The sequence below is a fragment of the Panthera tigris genome, chromosome B2 (genome assembly GCF_018350195.1).
Source record: "Panthera tigris isolate Pti1 chromosome B2, P.tigris_Pti1_mat1.1, whole genome shotgun sequence".
NCBI classification, from domain to species: Eukaryota; Metazoa; Chordata; class Mammalia; order Carnivora; family Felidae; genus Panthera; species Panthera tigris.
The window spans coordinates 12610878-12633295 of NC_056664.1; the positions used below are offsets into that span (position 1 = coordinate 12610878).

Consider the following 22418-nt stretch of genomic DNA (forward strand, 5'->3'; position numbering starts at 1 on the left):
ATTGTGATGGCAAATCACAGTGTTTCTGTTTCCTTGATGCCTTCTTTTCCATGCCTATCCGATCCTCAGATGTGACACATAAACTAAAAGTGGAGTGCACTCATTCTGTCACGTCTGTCCCTCTTGAGGCAGTGAGCTCCTTAAAGGCACGGTCCCGGTCTGTCTTGTTCACCATTATGAACGTAGAGGCCGGTGAGTAGAGTAAGCACCAAGTAAAAACTTGTCCGGTGAATGAATGAATAAGAAAGCACGCTGTATACCTGAAACTAATATAATATGGTGCATCACTTATAACTCAATTAAAAAGAAGAAGGAGGAGGAGAAGGAGGGGGGAGGGGAAGGGGGAGGGGGAGGGGGAGGAGGAGGAGGAGGAGGAGGAGAGGAGAAGAAGAAGAAGAAGAAGAAGAAGAAGAAGAAGAAGAAGAAAAAGAAGAAGAAGAAGAGGAAGAAGAAGATGAAGAAGAAGAAGAAAGAGCTTGGTAAACTGCAGTCACTATGAAAGCCCAGGTTAATTATCATAGCAGACACCTCCTTTCTCCCTTCTGTCCTAACTTTTTGGGGGACGGTTTTTTGTTTTTTTTTTTTAGTTCATCTGAGGTATACTTGTCAGTGCTTTCCGGATTCTCAATCTGATTCGCTGTCATTCCTTTTGGCCTCTTTCTGAGACGAGGACCACACTTTGCCCTCAAAAGCGTTACACCCCCACAGTGCCAGGACTGGGTCCCGCCCTCGCTCGGGGCGCCCTTCTGGCTCTAAGAGGGGAAACGTGGCAGCCGCCTGTGGATGATTGGGAAGCAGACAGGGGTCTGGCGTAGCGCTTCAGTCCAACGTGTCTCGTCGTCCCCGAGACCACTCATGTAAGTCCCTGTACCTCAAGCACGCTCCTCGAGAATACGCAAGTCAAAATAATGTGATACTATTGGCCCGGCGAAAGCTGTTCCTGGCTCTGTCCTAAAGGAGGGGAAAAAATCAAGAAGTCCAGGTGTGGAAAACATTAAGGATCAGGATATGAATAGGTCTTTTCTTTAAAAGCAACAAACAAACAAAAATTCTCCAGTCCTTCTCCGGCAGGGCCTCAGCGTGCCTCTTCTGTGTATGTGTGGAAGTGTTATCCTCGGTGGGCGGGAATGGCAGACAGCCAAGTGGAAAATTTCACAGCCCTGCAAACCTCCAGCTCACTAAACCCTGTAAACCAGCAATCGGAGGGAGCCGTGTGGCAGGGACCAAATAACGATGCGCCTGCACATGCCTCAGTCACCCACCTTCCACTCCCCCCTTCCCTTTGCTTCCGGCTCTGATCCAGCCTGCACTTTCTCTCTCTCTCTGAGCCTCCCGACAGCTCTGCTTCCGGTCCTTGGGCCTCCCTGGACCCCTCAATGGAAGGGGAGTTGTAGCACAGCGGCCCGTGCAGACTTTTGCACGTTTCGGTGCCCCAGGGATAGTTGACTGTTGGTGCCTGGCCAAAACTGGCTTTTAAATCCTGGCTCCGAGCTCAGTAACAGGCTTATGACCACTAATAATACTTGGCGTTTACATAGTGCCTTTCTTCCCGGGAACTGTGAGTACTTTGCAAGAGTGATCCTACTGATCTTTGCAACAACCCAGTGAGGTATGAAAACGGCAGAAGGTGATGGTCCTAGCCCCCTCCCTTTTGCAGAGAGTGAAATCAACTGGCATGTTTTGAGGCTGTGTTGCAAATTTGCATCTCAGCTGGGATTGCATCAGAAGTCTCCCAGAATTGTCTTCAACTTTATGGGTGGCAGTGGTGGGGGAGGGGGCGGGGGTTGCGGATAGGGACAGGGCAGGGAGGGTCGCGAGCGACCTGGGGGGAGAAGGCTGGCCAGACCACGCTGTGTCTCCTGGGTCAGGAGCAAAGATACTACATTTCTCTTTGAAGGCGAGGGTACTGGAAAATGGTCTCTGGTGAGCTGTCAGTCTAATTGATCTGATCGCGAGACTTCTTTTGTTGAGATAAGGAGTGATTGGATGATGCATTTACCTTTTTCTTTTTCTTCTTTTCTGCTACTCCCGTGCTAGGTATTTCTCACTCCTCTGGAAGGAAGAAAGAACACGCCTGAGCCGGGAGCACTCCAGCGTCTTGTGGGACGTCTCCATGGTGAAGGATAAGCCAGGGCTACCTGTGAACAGCGCACAGTGAATGTTGTAAGTTAACCAGAGCGCTGCGGTGGCTTGCCTTGGAAGGTTTTGTGAATCATTGGATGTCACTGAGCCAGGGCGATGAAGGGGTATTAGCCTGAGTTCTAAGTGATCATCCAATTAATTTCTTTTTTTAGAGGAGTGGTTCTGTCTTTCTTTGCCGTGAGCCTGTCTTTCTCTCGGCTTCTGTGGGGCACTGCTCATTATCTACGTCTGGTGTCCAAGAGACGAATATAGTGATTCCTTTCGCTGTTGGAACGCCCTTTCTCCTGGTACACTTACGCAGTGTCAGGTTCAGAGCAAACTCTTTCAACTGGGCTATTACGATTCTTTTAGGTTGGTGGGTAGGGAGTCAAATCCTCTGGGCTAAGGATCAGCAACCGGGATTTCCACCCAGCAATTATGTTTATTTATGTGAAGTTTTTTTCTGGAATGAATTTTTTTTTTCCTGGCTTTCAAAAATCTGAGGTATGCAAATACAGTCGGTGGTTTTTGGGTGCCTCTCTTATTCAAAACGGGCTGATTTACTGGTTGGTATTAAGGTGCAGGGGCAGGATTTGGGGGTTAGTAAAGCATCAGCTGCCGGTTGCTTTTCACGAGAACTTTAGTATCGAGGAGTTGAAGAGATAGCACACTATGGATATCAAGGAGCTTATCCGCCACAAAACTCAGGAATTGGACCAGCTGTGTTGCTTTCTGGAGATTTTACCTCATTGCTAAATTGTGTCCAAAAAAGAAAAGAAAGAAGTTGACAAAGTTTTAATGGGGGAAAGAATACAGCTGCAGGAAACCCAGGATTGGCTGTCAATGTATTGTCTTCAAGTTTTAGAAAACTAAGAACCAGCTTTGACCAGGACTCTGTGTGTGTGTGTGTGTGTGTGTGTGTGTGTGTGTGTAAAATACATACATGCATATTTATATGCATACATATTTAATATATATCATGTATTTGTGTATATATTAAATATACATAAATACATATATTTGTGTGTATGTATACATCTATAATTTTATATAAGTTTTTAGCTTATTCAAAAAAATTTTTTAATGTTTAGTTTTTGAGAAAGAGAGAGAGGGAGACAGAGCATGAGTGAGGGAGGGGCAGAGAGAAGGAGACCCAGAATCCGAAGCAGGCTCCAGGCTCCGAGCTGTCAGCCCAGAGCCCGATGTGGGGCTCGAACTCACAAACCGTGAGATCATGACCCAAGCCAAAGCTGGATGCTTAACTGACTGAGCCACCCAGGCGCCCCTCTTTTTAGCTTCTTAATAATTCAGTCAGGAAGCTTTTCCAGGCATTTTTTTCACCTCTATTTTCCCAGTTGCACAAATGATTTTGAAAGATCAAGATACTGCAGCGGGAGGAGTACGTATATCAGGGAGGAAAAGCATTGACACTGAAAAATAAAATTTCCACTGCATTTTTTTTAATTTCATGGTTTTCTGAAAATTTGTATTAAAATAGGCTGCTTTACCCGTATTTCCTCAGAGTTAAATAGTCCTGTTAAAATAAGCTTATTAAATTTAAAATCTCCCAGTGCCACATGTCACTGGTGGAAAACACTGGAGTTTTAGTGTGTTAGCATTTTGTGCATGTGATCATGCTGGTTCTGGTGGAAGTATATAGCTCCCAGAATCAACAGACCCGAACTCGATTCCTGGTCCTATGGTTCATGTCAAGAAAGTCTGAAACCTTTGGCAAGTCACTACCCCCCATGAAGTGTTATTTTGTTAAGTCTATATGTTACTCTTTTATTTTGTACATCTATATGCAACAACAAATAACCTGTTAATGGATAGGTTGACATCTTCGTTTGGGGTCCCTGTAAGGGGCACAGTGTTGTGTAAGGCACTTGAATACTTACTAAAAAATCTCTCTTATTGTAAAAATTTCTGTCACTGTTGGGGTACCTGGGTGGCTCAGTCGGTTGAGCGTCCGACTTCGGCTCAGGTCACGATCTCGCGGTTCGTGAGTTCAAGCCCCGCATCGGGCTCTGTGCTGACAGCTCAGAGCCTGGAGCCTGCTTCCCATTCTGTGTCTCCCTCTCTCTCTGCCCCTCCCCTGCTCATGCTCTGTCTCTCTCTGTCTCAAAAATAAATAAATTAAAAAAAAACTAAATAAACATTAGGGGCGCCTGGGTGGCTCAGTCGGTTAAGTGTCCGACTTCGGCTCAGGTCACGATCTCACGGTCCGTGAGTTCGAGCCCCGTGTCGGGCTCTGTGCTGACGGCTCAGAGCCTGGAGCCTGTTTCAGATTCTGTGTCTCCCTCTCTCTGACCCTCCCCCGTTCATGCTCTGTCTCTCTCTGTCTCAAAAATAAATAAACATTAAAAAAAAATTTTTTTTAACTTTCTGTCACTATTAAGGAATCATTTGGATCCTAGAGTAGTAGTGCATTTTACTGGAAATGATCTTCCCAATCAGGTGGCCTTGAGAATACACTTTTGGTGACTTCTTTATCTCTGGTGACATTTTAGAAAGCATTTTCATCTCAGGAAACAAGCGTCTTATGGAAAAAACGCTCTAGGTTTCAGGTTGCATTTAAATGAATAAATGCAGATACTAAAATCAAAATAGCTTTTGTTTCAAATCTGGTGGGTTTTTTTTTTTAAACCGTTGCTTTGAAATGCTCATGTGATACCCTGTCAAACCCCAAACATTAAATGAGGTTTTCAAAGAAGTTCTGAAGTGTAAACTTGAAGATGCCACATGGCCAACTAAAGTAATTTTAAAATCCTTCTGTGAAGGGAGTGTGTTGAGAGAAAGGAAGAAAGTACTAAATTCTAGTGAACTCCTTCGGAGCTTAGAACTTCCTCTTCCAGACTGCATTTGCTTTGTAGGGAGTGGCAGGGGGGCAGGGTCCCAGTTTTCTCAGCAAGTTGTGAAATGAGTCATCTTGGCCATTAGTAATCTTTTAGGATCCTAGGGCTTTTTTACATTGAGTTCATACTTTGGGGTCCTTGGGGTCCGAAAGCCTATGCCGTAGGGAAGGCAGGAGATTTTCAAAGAACGTGTGCTCGCGCATAGATGGTGTCGGAATGTAGAGAAACATTGGAGGAACTGTCATAGCAGCTATTGGAATGGGTGGCTTCTGTCCTCAGAACTCCTTGCAGATTGCACCACAAACATATTGCCTCTGCAGGACCCCTCGGCCTGTTGCCACTAACCGCCTCTCAAATCTGCCACCGTCTTTCTGGCAGATGAACGTCGCTCCTGGAGGTGTCTCAGACTGTGGTATCTTTGTACAAGAAGGGGATGGTAAGGAAAACTTACCTACGGGTCAGGAGATCCGGGTTTTCTGCATGATGTTGCAGTTAACCTTGGAACTTTGGAACCCCTGGAGCCCCAGGGGCCTGATTTAGGAGGAGTAACATGAGAAAGTTGAGTTAAGTGGCCTCTGGTGGTTCTTCCTGCCCTACATGTCACGTTGCATAATGTATCAGCTTGGAGGAGGCAGGCTGGACGTTGCTTTTACCCCGTTTGGCTTCTAAAAGTCAATGATCTGGCACGACTTCAATTTACAACCGCTTTTTTTTTTTAAGTTTATTTCTTCATTTTGAGAGAGAGAGAGAGAGAGCACAACTGGGAGGGGCAGAGAGAGAGGGAGAGACAGAATCCCAGGCGGGCTCTGCTCCATCAGTGCTCAAAGTCACGAACTGTGAGATCATGACCTGAGCGGAGATCGAGAGTCAGGTGCCTAACCAACTACACCACCCAGGTGCGTATAACTGCTTTATAAAATGTTGAGCATAATCTTATGGCAAAAAACCCACGATAGATAGATAGATAGATAGATAGATAGATAGATAGATAGATAGATAGACAGATAGACAGATAGAGTGTGAGTTTGTCATCATCGTGACATCCTTTCCACAGGACCCTCCCAGATACCATAGGACAACTCAAAGGTGTTCATTTGAGTGCCTTCTAAGAGTACAGTTTTAGTCATTTAAATCAGTCGTTTAAATTAAATTTAGTCATTTAAATTTAAATTTCGTCATTTAAACCACAAGTCATTGGTTTTTTTGAAAATTAAATACGAGCCACTTTTGAAACTAAGTTTTTAAAAACTGTCCCCCTCCACTCAAATATTGCTTCGCGTACATGCAAGGAGGCAGTGCTGATCTCTATTTCTTTCTTAAGCTTTTCTGCTTCTCGAGTTACCTTTCAGAGCAGCCTCTCCTGACCTGTGTAACACCCACCTCGTCCCTCTGTGCTCGCTAGCCTACTTCATTTTCCTTTGAATCACCTATGTATTACGTATTTACTTGTTAATTGTCCATTTCCTCAACCAGACTGTAAGCCCCATGAAAGCAGGGATATTATTATTATTATTATTATTATTATTATCATCATTATTATCAGATGGATCCACAACACCTGTGGCTGAATACTGAGTGGGTACTCAGTAAATAGTTGACTGAATGTCTAAGGAAAGTGTTAGTTACCCCTTAGAAAAGGGAATATAAACACGGTTCTCATGAGACTTGCTTGCATCTGATAGTCGTTTCATCATGTTAGGGGGGTGGCCTGGAGAGATCATCTATTTTCTTTTCCTTAGAAATAGACACTAAATGTCTGTGATAGGTATAAGTAAATGTGGGAAAGGAAACAATTTGTTTTAAAAAATGTTTTAGGGGCGCCTGGGTGGCTCAGTCGGTTAAGCGGCCGACTTCAGCTCAGGTCATGATCTCGCGGTCCGTGAGTTCGAGCCCCGCGTCGGGCTCTGTGCTGACAGCTCAGAGCCTGGAGCCTGTTTCAGATTCCTTGCCTCCCTCTCTCTGACCCTCCCCCGTTCATGCTCTGTTTCTCTCTGTCTCAAAAATAAATAAATGTTAAAAAAAAAATTAAAAAAAAATGTTTTATAGAACTATCAATAGAGTTTGGGGATTTTCTGATACTTAAAAAAAAAAAAATCCTGCATGGTGCTGCACCATGTGTATTTCCTGTCATTTTCCATTTGAGTGGTTCGCTTCATCAGTTGTGTTTGAGCCGCCTGACCTGGCTTTCTGTGAATGGTGGCGGTTTTGTCTCTTACCGTCACACCATTTCATTACCTTCGATGCTTACACTTGTTCCCAAAGTGGGAGCCAGGCTTGAAGGACAGGATCTACCTAAAAAGAAACTCACCGTTTACTGAATAGCATCATTTACATTTCCTTCACTTCTGGATGATGCACAAATTGGGTCAAGGAAATAGTATGCCCATACCAGTTGGGTCCATCCAACGGCTCCATGGTGTGAGAAGGGGAATTCACAAAGGCTTTCTTAGGGCGGCATCATCCTACATGGCTTTTGAGGGTGACAACAACAAAGGCTCCCTGGATTTTTGTGTGTTTCTTGACCCCTTTTGCCAAAGAACTTCTGAGTGCAAGAGTTACGTTTTTCCTCGGAAGAAACAGGAGGGCCAAAACAAACACCTGTGTGCCTATTTAGACAGCATTATGCTGTCTTCCTAAGCTTTGAAAAACGGCAGCTGAATTTCTAATCCCCAGAGTGAGAGAATTACATACACACGCTCTGATAAGAGTGATTTGGGAATTTCCCACGTGTCTGTCAATTTGTACCTTTTAGATTTGCCATCTGTGACACCAAATTCTCTAGCACTATCATAAAAAAGAAAAAAAAAACCCAAACCCTGAAGTAGATAGGGGGATCAGGTTCTGGGGAGATTTTGCTGTGAGAATAATGAGAAGCCCCTCTCGATGCTTTCAGTCCTTGCTCTGGACGGTCCTGGGGATGGGAGTGCATGTTGTGAAGGCTCTGACTGAGCCATTCTGTGCAAGTACTCGGGGCCATCTTGTGTGGCCTCGGGTCTCCTGGCGTTTTCAGCCTTACCCTTTTCTTTGCACTTCTCAGACTTCCTTTAACCACGTCTTAGTGGTGGTGTCACTAGTTCCTGGCCATTGCCCCTTCGGCAGGCCCTTGGAGCGACTGCTTCTGAGAGTTGATGTCAGAGGTGCTTCCTGAGGCCTTGGCAAAGTCCGGCACGTTCCAGGCACTCCCCTTCCCCTTGGCTTCATTTTCCCCCAGCCCTCAGCCTCCCCCCTCCCGGCATCTCTGCATCTCGGGAAGGAGAGGGAGATACACAGGACACCCAGACGTTGTGGAAGCAAAAATAAACACTCGTGCATCTTCTACAATATTCGTGCTCTGTTGGGGAAAGGACACGTCCACGACCTGGTGAGGCTGCTTTCCAGCCGAGTAGTGCTGAGGTTAAAAGGCTTTGTGTTCTCTTTAAGATTGGAATTCACTAAATAAAGGATACTTATTAAAAGACTGCTGCGTGCCAAGGTGTGCTGAAGTCCGTTAGGGAAACAGTGATGTGTCATCGATATTTGCTGCTCTCGGAGACTTTGCTGATGGAGCCCTGGGTGGGGGGCTATGCACTTGGCATGGGAGTCAGGTGCCCCAGAAGGGATGGTGGGTAAGGGTGTTCAGAGCTGGGTTTTCAGGGAAGGCTTCAAGCACTGATGCACATCAGAATTAGACCTTGAAGCAAAGGCAGGACTTTAGCCCGATGTCTGTGTGTGCTTTGAGAAGGCAAGGGAGGGAGAGCAGATACAACTAGTCTCTTACTTACCTGCTCCTGCGTCTGGGCAAACGAGACTTCATGGTCAGAAAGTTCTCTCCATCAGAAACGATGTTGTAAGACAGCCAACAAAGACATAGAGTGGGGATTTCTAGCATCAGAGAACCATTCTCTTTTAGGATCAGTCTTAGATGTTTATTTGCAAAAGCTGAAGCAAGCCCTCGGGTCACTTAAAGAAATGATGCCCTTCAACCCAAGTAAGTATAGTGTTTTGAACTTGAACTTGAAGACAGAAACCACACCCAGAAGTAAAAATACTTCTCGAGGGGTGTTTTTTGAAGCACCCACTGGTGAGGAATCCTTGTGCACCAAAGCAGTGACTAGCTAGTGGGGCTGTCCCAGGAGGGAAATAGCCTCTGAAAATTCTTTCAGATAGAGATCAAGCAAGTCCCATGTTCCTGGACATCTCCGAGGTTGATCGGATCCATCATCTTTGTTAAAATATGACTGATGTTACTTATTTCTTACACACTATATCATACCTTAGACTTTGAACCCCTAAAAGAGTGTTGTTTTCTTTTGCTTCCCTACAGAAAAGTGAGGTGCAAACAGGAACAAAATAACATTGTTTTGTCTGAAAGCCTGAACAAAACCTATTGGTTCTTTCTCACCAGCAAAGAGATTGTTCCTTGGGACCGATGTCGAAAAAGACCAAGAGAAAGATAACTTTGTTCTTTTAATTCTCCCCAGTTTTTCACTTTGGTAAAACAATCATTTGTCAAGTACCAGAAAATCATGTAACCACTCCCCTGATGAATATTCATGTTAAATTTCAAGTGGTAGCTATACAGTAAATCGTGCTAAGTGGAATCTTATGGAAAGAATTGACTCATCACCTGTACCTCTTGAACATTAAGCTAACTGTTTGCAGGCACCTAAATACATATGTTTGCCTGATTCAGAAAAAGTAATTTTCAAAAAGTATAAAATGCTTTTTAGGGGTGTCTGGGTGGCTCGGTCAGTTAAGCGTCCGACTTTGGCTCAGGTCATGATCTCACGGTTCATGGGTTCGAGCCCTGCGGCAGGCTCTGTCTGTGCTGATGGCTCGGAGCCTGGAGCCTGCTTCGGATTCTGTGTCTTCCTCTCTCTCTGCCCCTCCCCCACTTGCTCTCTGTCTCTCTCGCTCTCTCTTTGGAAAATAAATAAACATTAAAAAAAATTTTAAATGCTTTTTAGGTGGCGTAGTAAAATTCATTGTTTGAAGCCTATGTTGGAGGAAGTTGGTTTTTCAGTCTTTTTTTTTTTCTATTTGTGCTTATGTTCTAAAATGACTTAAGTAGAACCCCTCCCCCCATGGAAATTTTAATGGGATACAAGTGGCAATCTTTTTAGAATCTTCCATTTCTAAAACTCAGGCAAGTTCTTGTCACCCTTTGGACTCTAAGCCATCTTCTTCCATGTAGAAATTCCACGTCTTTCCCTGTGTCTTTACAACACACATCTTGCTCACCATCTCCCTTCTGGCCTCAAGTGTCGGGCCAGGATGAGGCTTGTCCACCATGCCGGCCGAATTCCCTGCAAAGGACCCTTGCACGAGTACCTGGACCTTTCAGCCTGCACACGGCCGTCCTCGTGGACTTTGAGACGCTGCACTCTGTGCATCTAGAAATGAAAACAGTCTTGCTAGAATAGTTTTCTAAAATTTCCGTTAGTTTGCTCTTCATTTCATTTTCCTTTTTTTGTTCGCCAGCCTTTGTAGTTTGCATAGAACTGAAAAATTGTAATTTCTCCAGGGCTAAAATCCAAGACTTTAATAGGCAGTCTTAATGCCCTGGGCTTCTACGAGTTGCTACCCGTTATAAGCATTGTAAAACTGACTCTGCGGAACAAAGAGAGCTGGGCACAAAGACTGCTCCCTTCTTCTACCATGGCAAGCCCTAGTTTTCCAGTCTTCTTTGCCTTTTCTTCTTTGTTCACCAAGAAAAGGGGGCACGAGATTAGGATGTTATTGTTCAGAAAGGGGACAGCTGTGGCCTGTACAAACAGATTTCTTTTCCCTTCCTTTTGGCAACCTCAGTCGCTCTACCTGTTTTCTGGGTCTCACGCTTCTGTTTGTGAACAAGCTCCCTTCCCCCGTTTTCAGGACACTGAGAAATTCACCATACAAATGTCCGTTGGTGACTGACTGCGTATCTACCAGCTCCCATGATTCATAGTAGAGTCATTCGGCCTTTCTGTGAAGTGAGTTTCTTGCCCCTACTCTGTCACCAGCACACGGGGCACAAGTGCAGATGAAAAGATAGCATGTCAAGGTGAGGGCGATGGGTCCTGTCAGCCTGTCGCTCCCTTTAGTAGAGGAGATTCGCTGCCAAGCGGTGTTTTGTTGCTGTCATTGGAGTTGGAAATCCAGGTTCCCAGCACTCTGGCGATCTATTTCTGTGCCCCAGCAATGACGACACCTTATCCTAGCAACCTGCGGGCTGGCACTTCTCTAAAGGCAGGCGAGGGAGTGGCAGTGGAAGACGGTGGCCTCTGGGGGGTCAGAAGGGAGTTGGCAGTCACGTTGCTCGTGGAGGAGTTTCCATTTCCTTCATCTGGGAAGGCCTCCAGGAAGGGATGTCAGTATCCTGGGACTGTCCCTTACTGAGGATAGTGGACCACGCGGTCGTTCTGATACAGATAGCATGCATGACGAATAACCGACCGATGAGTGGGTAGTCCAGGCGAACGTGGGGACTGCCAGGCCAGGATACTAATCCATCTCAGAACATTGGATGGTATCAGTTTTGCTTGTGAGTTGGGTTAATGTTCTGGTCGTTCATCAGCACTGGCGTTCAGAGTTGGGGACACGGGGAGCTGTTTGCGAGGAATCGGGTCAGGAGAGGGAGCATAGAGGGAAACACCACGGCGTTTGATCTTGGTTCCTTTTCCTGTTGACCCTTCTGGCCTGAAAGCAGCCGGGTGTCACCAGAGCTTCCTTGCTGTGCTCCTGTAATTGATCCACGTACCCAGCATTGAAAGGGAACACTACTAACCTTGTCCTCTTCTTCTTAATTACTCTCTTCCTCCCTTTATGTCAAAATGAATTGGCGCCCAATAATTTTTTTTCCCCTTTTCTGATTTGGATCCAGAAGAACGTAGAAATCCTGAGTATTATATCTTAAAGTCTCTCACCTAGTTGGCCTTGTCTAGATGAAGTCTAAAGTTGGGCCACCAATCGACATTGGATGCCTTGGGGACTTTATTCTATAGGCACTTCATTGTGGAGGCTCCCAGCCAATGACTCTGGATGACATTTTCTCCTAGGGTTGCTTCTGTCTGTGTTAGCACAGAGATGTTAGGACATTTTTCACGAAGAAAGAGCTAAGGGCAGGTCTACTTGGAAACCTTACTGAGAGATGGAAAGCGAGGGAATCTGATAAACGGGATGTCCCCGGGACATTTGAAACTTACAAATGATATAAAGTATCATTAGTACTTTTCCTTTCATTACCGAGAGAATTTCCGCGCTGTCAGAAACCTCTGATCATTTCCTCCACTGAATGACCATACTTGTCTAAGATGTAACCGTATGGTACTGTGTCTCCATGCCGGGGAAGCCAGTTCATACGGGGTCACTGAACATTTTCAGCGTAGCTTTTATACACTCGGCAGATGCTGATTCCCTCTTCCCTACCTGGAATAAGGATAGATGTTGAAGATCCAGGACTGGAATTAAGAGAAACGATGTGGGGACAAAAAAGAAGCATGTAGGTAGCTGTTTATACTCTCAGAGCATCCTATGTCCCCAACATGTTTCTTAACAAATAAAATAATTCAGTTCTATTTGATAGTGGGTGGTGTGCCCAAAAGGTCATCATTTAAGTTGTTGAAGTGGGTTTTTTTTTAATTTATTTTTATTTTTGTTTTTTTCTTTATTTGAGAGAGAACGTGAGTGGGGAAGGGGGACAGAGGAAGAGAGAGAATCTTTTTTTTAATTCTGTTTATTTGAGAGAGAGAGAGAGCAGGGGAGAGGGGCAGAAGAAGAGAGAGAGAGAGAATCTTTAAGCTCCATGCTGAGCATGGAACCTGACATAGGGCTCGATCCCATACCTCTAGGATCATGACCTGAGCTGAAATCAGGAGTCAGACACTCAACTGACTGAGCCACCCAGGGACCCTGGGAGGGTGGGGAGAGAGAGAAAGAGAGAAAGAGAGAGAGAGAGAAAGAGAGAATGAATCTTAAGCAGGCTCCAGGCTTAGCGCAGAGCCCGACTTGGGGCTTGATCCCATGACCCTGGGACTCAATTGACTGAGCCACCCAAATGCCCCAAAATGGTTTAAATTATAGAAGACCCTGTATTCCTAGAACAATAAATACCTATTATATGCTTTTTGATATTGTAGTGAAGTAGAGGTTTTTTCTTTAAAAAAGAAAGATCGTTATGTAACTCTTAATCCAATATTTAATGGTAAATAGTCATTCTTCCTCATGGTATGCAGGCAGAGAAGACCGTTCTCTCACATTGATATGAATAATGAATGCAACTAATGTGAATTATGATAAAGTTGGAAGAGTAAAACCTTTCTCTCGGTTTGATGGTTGCTATTTTTTTTAGTGTTCATTTATTTTTGAGAGAGAGAGAGAGAAAGAGAGTAAGCAGAGGAGTAGCAGAAAGAGAGGGAGACAGAGAATCCCAAGCAGGCTTTGCGCTGTCAGCACAGAGCCCGACCTGGGGCTCACATTCACAAACCGTGAGATTGTGACCTGAGCCAAAGTCAGATGCTCAGCCGACTGAGCCACCCAGGCACCCCAAGGTTTGACGATTGCTTATTTTTTAAGAAACTGGGTATGGCAGATGATACCCAATTAGGCCTCATGGACCTCCTGCTTCATATGTTTGTTTTCACAGCCTACCTAGATTCACAGTAGGCTCTCTTGAGTTTGTTGTTGTCAGTCACAGAGGTAGGCATGACTGTAAATGGTAATAACTAAGGAAAGGCTAGAGATGCCTTGGGTTCAGTCCAGGAGCGGGAGCATCAGGCTAAGAATGGACATCTGGGGTCTCCTCCCATTCCCGCCCCTCTGCAACCATGAGCAAGTGTTCTCTGTGCCTGTATTTCCTTGTCTCCCAAAGGAAGATAGTTATCACTCCCACTCAACGGTATTAGACTTAAAGGTATTATTCCAACTAAGAGACATTTGGAATCCTATTTGGGTTCAAATCCCAGACGTGCCACTCATTAGCTGTGTGTCCTTGGGAAACTGCCCAACTTCCCGGAGTCCTGTTCCCCTTTCCTTTAAAATAGGGTTGGTCAGACCCACCTTGCAAGATTGCTGAGAGAATTAAATGAGATAACATGTTGTTTTGGCCCAGTGATTGCTCCCTAGTAACTGTGCCAGCTGTAGGATGATAAACTTCACAGAAGAGAATTTATCATGATGTGTTGCTGAAATGAACAGGTAAAGAACTACTATTTGCTGGTCTCTTTGTCGTAGAAATGGTCCTTCTGCAATATCAATTGTCATTAACCGTCAATGTCATTGCATTGATAGTGAAATCAGTTATGTATTGTTAAAACCTTCTGCTACTTTGACATCTATGGTAGATTAGTTACGATGGTGTAGGTGATAACACTGGTCAGATTTATCCATGTGCATATCTGCTGAGGGCCCTTGGAATTTTAGGTGATTTTTTTCATATTAGTCAAACTGAAAGGCCCAGTAGGTTTGGAAGATATGATAGTCTCGTCTATAAAAAGAGTAGGGAGATTCCCAAAGGCTATTGAGATGAGTGAAACTCTAAAAAAGAAAAACATTATTATATATTTTTGTGTAGTTACCATGTCTAGGTGCTGGTAGGTAAAAATGACCTAGTGCAGTTCTTTTGAGTGCAAGATAGAAAAATCCAGAAGATAGATATACACGTCCCTGTCTCTTCTTTCAGCAAATGTTTGCTGAGTGTGTGTTCTAAGGAGGACATCCGCAATGGCTGAAGGAGCTTTCAGTTACTAGGAGGGATGAGAAAATAGGCAACCACTTTATACTGTTGCAAGTATAAAGCTCCATCAGTGGTACCCACGGGATGCTATGGATACAGACCAGTCTGGCAACTTCCGGAGTCAGAGAGGCCTTCATCCTCAGACTTGAAGAATGGGCGGGTGTTAGGCAGGAAACAAAGAGAGTGTATTGGTATGTACATACTGTGTAACAAACAACCCCAACATTTAGTGGCTTCCTACAACAAACATATTTCTTGTGATGCTGCATGTCAACTGGGCGCTTCTAGTCCAGCCCACTTGGCTCGGACTGGTTGAACCGTGATGACCTCATCCCGACGTCTAGCTGCTGAAGGAGAGGCAAGCTTCATCTGGGATGGCTTGTGCCTGCTCCACGTGGCCTCTCATTCGCCAGCGCGCCGGTCTGAGCTTCTTCATATCGCGATCTCAGGGGTCCCAAGGACAGCAAGAGAGGACAGACCCCAGCACACAAGTGCCTTTCAACCTCTGCTGGCAAGAGCCTTGCTCATCTCCCTTTGGCCAAAGCCAGCCGCCTAATGAGCCCAGATTCAAGGGAGGAGGGAGACAGCAGCTTTGTTGCATGGTGGACAATGTGCGATGAGCTCAGGGGTAAGGAGAGAAGCTGGTGCATTGGAGCCACAACTAATCCAGAGTGGCTAAAGCAGAGCCGGCCAGAAGCGTCAGGCTAGGAGGCCAGACCGTGAAGTGCCTTCTCAGGAAGCTCTGCCGAGATGCTGGGAGTCTGTCTGGAAGACCGGAGAAGAGTCGTCGAAGGATTTTAATCGGGATGTTGACCCAGTCAATAAGATCGACAAAAACGTGGTTGGATGGCAAAAGCCTGAAAGCATTTCTTAGCCCGGACAATTGAGGGGCGTTTCCAAAAAGATGTCCCAGGCGTAGCTCGGGGAAGGCAGAAGTGCTACAGCTGAGAGCTGGTTCCAAGTTGACATATGCTTTCTAAACAGTGTGACCAAACAAAGGGCGGCGGTACTCCGAGGTAGGTCCAGGAAGACAGAGGTGCAGGTCATGAGCCCTAGACATATGAAGTCTGCAGAACTCAGAACACCTTGAGGGAGTTAGATCTCGCTGGCAGCATTTATCACATCAGCCACTCACTGGCGCGCTCCCGCCAGACCCCTGTGGACTGGGATTCCCAAGTATCTGCCAGTGGGTTTATTGAAAGACCGTCTCTGAAAGCGCCGTCTCCTGGCGGGCGATTTTACGACGTCACCCCCGTTGAAGACTCTTCTTTCCAACAGGTCTCCCAGCGACCCCAACGCAGACAGTGTGTTCCAAGGGCCCTCGGGCACTGTAAAAAAATCCTTCTCTGCCCTCTGACGGGACCAGGTCTCGCCCATTAATTTCTAGAACTGACCTTTTAACTGTACTATGAAGTGTAACTCTTTATAACTACTAAAATAGAAACGACTGTTTCATTTCACTAATTCGAGTCACCGAGAGTGAGAACTTGTGGTTTTTCACCGATACGTTCGGGGGCCAGTTTGTTGTCACTGAAGGTGCCCGATATCAGGGTGGGGTGGGACGACGGGATGTTTCAGGCCTCCGACGGTAACTCAAATGCTGAAAGTAATTATCTTTTATAGGTAAAAAGCGGGGAGAGGGGCGCCGAACTGTGCACGAAGGAGACAATAACTTGCCATGTTTTCTTTCGAACTTTTCAGTAAAAGAAGAAAAAAATAATAATACAGAAGAGTGTAGGCAGGGCGGTGCAGGCTGCCACAGACGGTCTGTGATTTCTTCTGTCCTTGCGTGATGGACAGCATCCTTAACCATATAACTGAGAATACTTGGAAAATGAGGGGCTAGAGGAAGACAGGAAGGCAAACTGAAAGCCCAGAATGTGATCCGGTGAGCTGAGTCCCGTGTCCTCCCCATTTAAAGGGTTCCAACAGCCTTTTATAAATCACCTTCCGGTGAGGACCCTTGGCCATATGAGCTCTTCATTTCGTGCTCACCGATAGGGGAGCGTTATGTCAGCATCGACTGCAGTCGGGGGGTGCTGCTCTGCACGGCCGCGCGGTTTAGCGCCTGTACGTGCCAGCTGTGACTGGCAGGCACTGATACCTCAATGGGATGTGTTTTCAAGGACAGGAAAGGGTTTGAGGAACCCCAGCGTTGGGTCAAAGGCCGAAGGCATTTTTTTTTTTTTCCTGCTGAGAAACAGCAAGCGTGTTAGGTGTTTGTATCAGAGTCTTAGTCAAACAATTACATGGAGGACTGATAAAGAAACGTGCGGCGGGAGACCTTGTAATTTAAAGGGCCCAGATTTGGCGAGCGGCATACTCACGTGACATAGAAATGAAAACATGGCATGTTTCGGAATCCCTAATCCTGCCTATTTGCTTTAATAGCAGATCATCGCATAAACACTGACTCGTTGCGTTTGACACTAAAAGAAAGATTTGGTGCATTGTGCTCTGTCTGGTCCGGCTTCCAGCACAGAGACTAGAAGAGTACCCGTGAAAGAGAGAGCAGAACAGTATGGGTGACCGAAGGAACATCCAACTCCCATGCTTCTTCTGTACAGAGCCGTGACCGTATATGAGGTTTCGCATGGACTGTTAATCCAAATAATGTGTTTCCCTTTATAAATATGTATTCAGTCCGTCCTGGAGTATATAGAGTATAGAGGAAGCAAATAGAATCTTATTTTTGAAAGCGGGGTGATGATGCAGGTGTGTGTACATTCTGCCACCTGTGTATTATTCCACTACGTTCTGTCAGCTTCTTTCCTTACCCACCTGCGCTTTCTATGGTACTTTAAGTGATGGGGCCACGCTGATCCACGGGAGACCAGAGTAGTGCACAAGGAAGGTCAGCACTTTGATCAAAACCACGTCCTGTTATTTATTATTTAGAAATGTTAATAATACAGTGAAGTCGGGCTGAGTGGGACTTTTTTCAAAGATACCCTGGACTGCTTCTTGGGTTAATGCACAGAGGCAGTCATTGTAATCTCAAGCCCGGCAGCCGGGAGGCTTGGGATGACTCCAGAGAACATGGCAGCCTTGTGCTCAACTAGCTGTCTAGTCTCACTCTGTAAATCCGGCCACAAGGATCGCCGTGAGCTGCAGTTTTCATTTGACATAAAAGGCCCTCCGATCCGGTCTGTCTGTCTCATCGGTACATCATTCACAGACCTGGAGTCTTCAGGCTTTGCCTACTTGCTGCAGCGAACTCAGAAATGCAAAGCTCTGGAGACCTGTGTCTTTACTTATCCCAACTTGATCTTAAATTTGACTACCATATTTCAGTTGATGAAACTGAAAACTCAGATCAGTTTCTGTGATAAAATAGGTCACCATGGTCGAAAATATTGGGCGGAAGTTGTGTTGATCTTCTGATAAAACTCTAGGTGTTAAGTCATACCTTTTGTTTGTTTGTTCGTTTGTTTGTTTTTATTGCTGGGGATCTTTCAGATGGAAGGGTGAGTGTCCGAATAAGGAGCCACAAATTGTATGAAAACCCATGGCAAAAGGTCATGTATGGTGTGGGGAAAATTTCCAAGTAGGCACAATCTGATCTCAGCGGTTCTAGAGTCTGCAGTCAGTGTTATATCTTCCTCTTCTCCTTTTCAGACCTAACCTGGCCCCTCCCCTCAAGTGCCTGAAATCAGTTCATGTACCTGGGTTGACCTGTGGAGAAATCACACATGAAGCTGATAGGGACTTTGGCCAGGATATTTGCATTCTGCAAGGGCTTGGGGACCTAAAGGTTGACTTTGTTTAATGCAGGAATTTCAGCCAGTCCTGGAGGAAATCTTCTGGGTATCATTTGTTTCCAACCTATTATGAAGCAGGCAGCTACCCACCTGATCAATACGTATACTACCCATTCTGACTTCTATACTATCACTCTTCAGATAAAATAACTAATAACTTAATAATAATTTCATTTATTTATTTATTTTTGAGAGAGAGAGAGAGAGAGAGCGAGAGCAAGCGAGCGGGGAAGGGCAGAAAGAGGGAAAGAGAGAATCCCAAGCAGGCTCTGTGCTTGATCTCGTGAATCGTGAGATCATGACCTGAGCCAAAATCAAGAGTCAGATGCTTAACCGACTGAGCCACCCAGGCTCCCCAGGATGTCCTTCCTTTTTAAGGTTGAGTAGTATTCCACTGTATGGATAGACAGACCACATTTGGTCCATCAGTGGACACTTGGGCTGCTTCCTCTCTTTGCTGCTGCGAACATGTGTGTGCAAATATCTGCTCAAGACCTCCACCGGCTTCCTTTTATGTGCTTGCTGAATGCAACTGCTCGAAGGAGACACATACCTACCCTCTTTGAACCCTTTCTTATGATAGAACGAGGTAGACCTTCCGCCTGCTGACCTCACGTGAAGTATCTTCTTGGCCAGTCTCTTACCGAATACCTGAAATGCCACCGGTCCTGGTCTTCAAGTATTGACCAAAACTCCCTGTTGTTTTCTATCAAAATCCTAATGAGACAGTGGCAGAGGCCACTGGTAAGATAGTCTCACCTTGGTGTGAATTAGTTTAGTCGGATCCTCTCTTAGGAATTTCCTCTGCCCACCCCGCCCCCCCGGTTTGCTCCTTATTTATAGCCTTGCCTTATTTCTGCAAGTGTCACAGCCATATTAAAATTGCTTATTTACAGTTTGTCTCTTCTGTAGAATAGAAGTTTCTTAAGGACAGGACCCTTGTCCGTTGTTTGATGTTGGTTTTTCAGGCTTCGGTAAAATGTCACACACAGACAGCTCTAAATAAACCATTCATTCATTCATTCATTCATTCATTCATTCATCAGATCTTTTTTTGACTGCTCACTCCGTGTCTGTGATTGAACCTTAAAAATGCTGCCTTTCTAGAAGTTTTGGGTAGCCAAAGAGCAGCTTTATCCACTGCACAGGTTTGGCAGATTTTAGAAACCTTCAGATCAACCTTCCTGCACTTGTGGTGCAAAGCCTTCGTCTAGAAGCGAGGATCCACCTCTCATGTAGTTTTCTATCACCAACCTACCTAGTTTTTTGTGCTTCTGCTCAGAAGAAGCATCAGTCTAAGTAAGTTTCTGTTCTTCTGTTCAAAAGTAAGACAACAAGATGGCCACCTATGTCCCCTCTACCTTCTAGAAGTGACTTCTAATGGACTATGCTTCCCCCTTGCCGCTGAAGGACCGTTTGGTATGCATTCTTAAGTAGCACGGAGCTTCTGGGTGCTCTGAATTGCAATATTTCCGACATCAGTCACATACATCTTATAAACGCATACATCCACTTAGCACGTTGCTAACCTCAGTCCCCTCAGAAAGGGCACGAAGGTTTGACTGCTTCGGTTAATATGCTCCTCTGGGTTGATTTGTAACTGTGTACGTCCATGTATGTTAGCAACTCATGGCCCAGGGGTGACATCCACTGGCTTCCTGGTTTCAGTGACAGTTCATTAATCCCTCGGCGACTCCCTTGCAAACAGAAGTTATTCTGATAACCATTAGATGGTACTTCCCCCCTTATAAGGTAACGGTTATTGCCTTATAAGCTAATTTGTTAGTCCTAACCTAAATTATTACTTTAAGTTCTAGCCTCAGAGTTTATTAGTTCTCAAGGATGTTACTATCAAGGCTATTAAGACAAATGATTGTCCTCATTTATATTGTCATTGCCACCGTTATTCTGTGATGATTGCCATTGCTACAACTCCCCGTTTGGTAGGTAAACAGAGTGAAACTATTTGGTGGTCACTAGGTTGAACCGGAAATCGAGTATCTTACCAAGAGCATATCCGTGTCTCAGAGGGAACAGGAAAGACATGAATACATGGGATCTTCAGACAATCTTTAGTCTTCTTTTAGGGCGATAGTTCACCTTCTTCTCCTATTAAACTTTGGGACAGGGCTGTTAGCGCAGGTGAGAAAGGTTAAAGCCAACTGTTCTAAGTCTTCTGGCTTTCTCATACTCCTGTTTGATCACAACAGAAATGAAAGCTGCAGGAAAGATACTAGCAATATGCCTAAAAAATGAACTACAGTTAAATAGCTATTGTGAATCTATGCCCATAGAAAGGGAGTATTGGTAACAGATGGCTTTTGATTAAAGGTACTTCCTGTAACAGATTTCGAGATGAAACTGCTTAGGGAAAATGGTAGATCTAATCTATCTTTAAAAACAGTGCCGCTGGGACACCTCTTCTGTACACCCCCTCCCCACCCCGAGGACCACCACTGCCCGCTCAGGATTTAAAGCAACAGTTTGATGGATACCTCAGAACAAACCCGAAAATCCGACATTGGTGACTGGAACGCACATCCCTCTGGTTTGTTGATGGGGAGCACGTCTCTGTTGTAGAGTAACTGTGAGTCATGCCAATTCCTGGTCATGCTGCTCCAGTCTCTTCATAAATAATTTGCATCATGGGGTGTTTCTGCGTATCTTGTGCACTTTACTGTTAATTTTAGCTAGGATTTTTTTTTTACAATAACAACTTTTTAAATAGACTAATCAAGACACCTCCTCCAGAGTCAGGGAAACAAATGCTAGGAGTGTGGGGGGCTCTGTCTCAACTCTCCCCAAGGCATTTTCCTTTGCTGCTGGGCTCGCTGCTCATGCCATTACTTTTTTGTGACTTTACGTCCTTGGAATTTCTATTCCTTTTTTTCCCTTATGCATCAGGATGTGGCTGTTGATGTAATTTATGTCATGAGAGGCAGTACCGCCGATCTAAAGCAAGCGTTAGCTTTCATGTAAGGCGGTGACTACTCGACTCTTAACAAGGAGAACATTATTGGGAACTTGAATGATGGGATGGAAAGAGTGTTAACTCTTTTCAGTGAAAACATTAGTCTTTCCCAAGTAATCTTTGCAATCACTCCAAGAGGAGTTAGGAAAATTCAGAGCAGGAGCATAAAAAGTCCGCCGTGGTGTTGTCACCCATAGACGTTCACCACCGTTAGCATTTGGGGTTGTTTTCTGACAGACTGTTTTCTGTATACACACAAATAAATACAGTAAAACCTTGGTTTGTGAGCATAAGTCATTCTGAAAACACACTTGTAATCCAAAGCACTCATATATCAAAGCGAATTTCAAGAACCATTGGCTCAGTTGTGATCATGGAATGTTCTGCATCACGTAAGACTCATATTACAAGACATTGCTCGTTTATCAAGTTAATATTTATTAGACGTGGTTGCTCGTCTTGCAAAACACTCGCAGAACAAGTTACTCGCGATCCACGGTTTTCCTCTACGTGTAACTTTAGAAACTGGAATTATACTTCACAGGATCATTGATATATTTTTGGTAACTTTTTTTGACTTCATAATATGTCATGAAAATCTTCCCTTAATAATGAATACAGATCTTTTTTTAAAAATTTATTTATTTTGAGAAAGAGAGCTCAAGCAGGGGAAGGACAGAGAGAGAGAGGGAGAGAGAGAATCTCAAGCAGCCTCTGTGCTGACAGAGCAGAGTCCGATGTGGGGCTCGAACTCACGAACCATGAGGTCATAACCTGAGCCAAAATCAAGAGTCAGGAGCTTAGCCAAATGAGTCACCAGACACCCCTAAATACAGATCTTGAAAATATTTTTATGGCATGGGAAAATATTTTTACGACATGGATAGAAAAGGGCACGTCCTCTGACTCAGCCAACTGTACGTCCCCTCTCTCCTCCCTGTTTTTCTCTTTTTCATGCTTGTCTTTATCACAGACATCTTGCTCTGCTCCTCTGGCAGTCGGATGGGAAATCTCGGTGA

The 22418-nt window shown here is 44.9% G+C and overlaps 1 protein-coding gene across 6 annotated transcripts in view; it reads left to right on the plus strand.

The window, feature by feature from the left end:
- Nucleotides 1-22418, plus strand: part of ATXN1 (ataxin 1) — a 411201-nt gene that overhangs the window by 253868 nt on the left and 134915 nt on the right. For all 6 annotated transcript variants that reach the window (XM_042985667.1, XM_042985668.1, XM_042985665.1 and 3 more), the window contains one exon: nucleotides 2038-2163. The gene's annotated coding sequence lies outside the window, so the exon portion shown is untranslated. The remainder of the gene's footprint in view (nucleotides 1-2037; nucleotides 2164-22418) is intronic.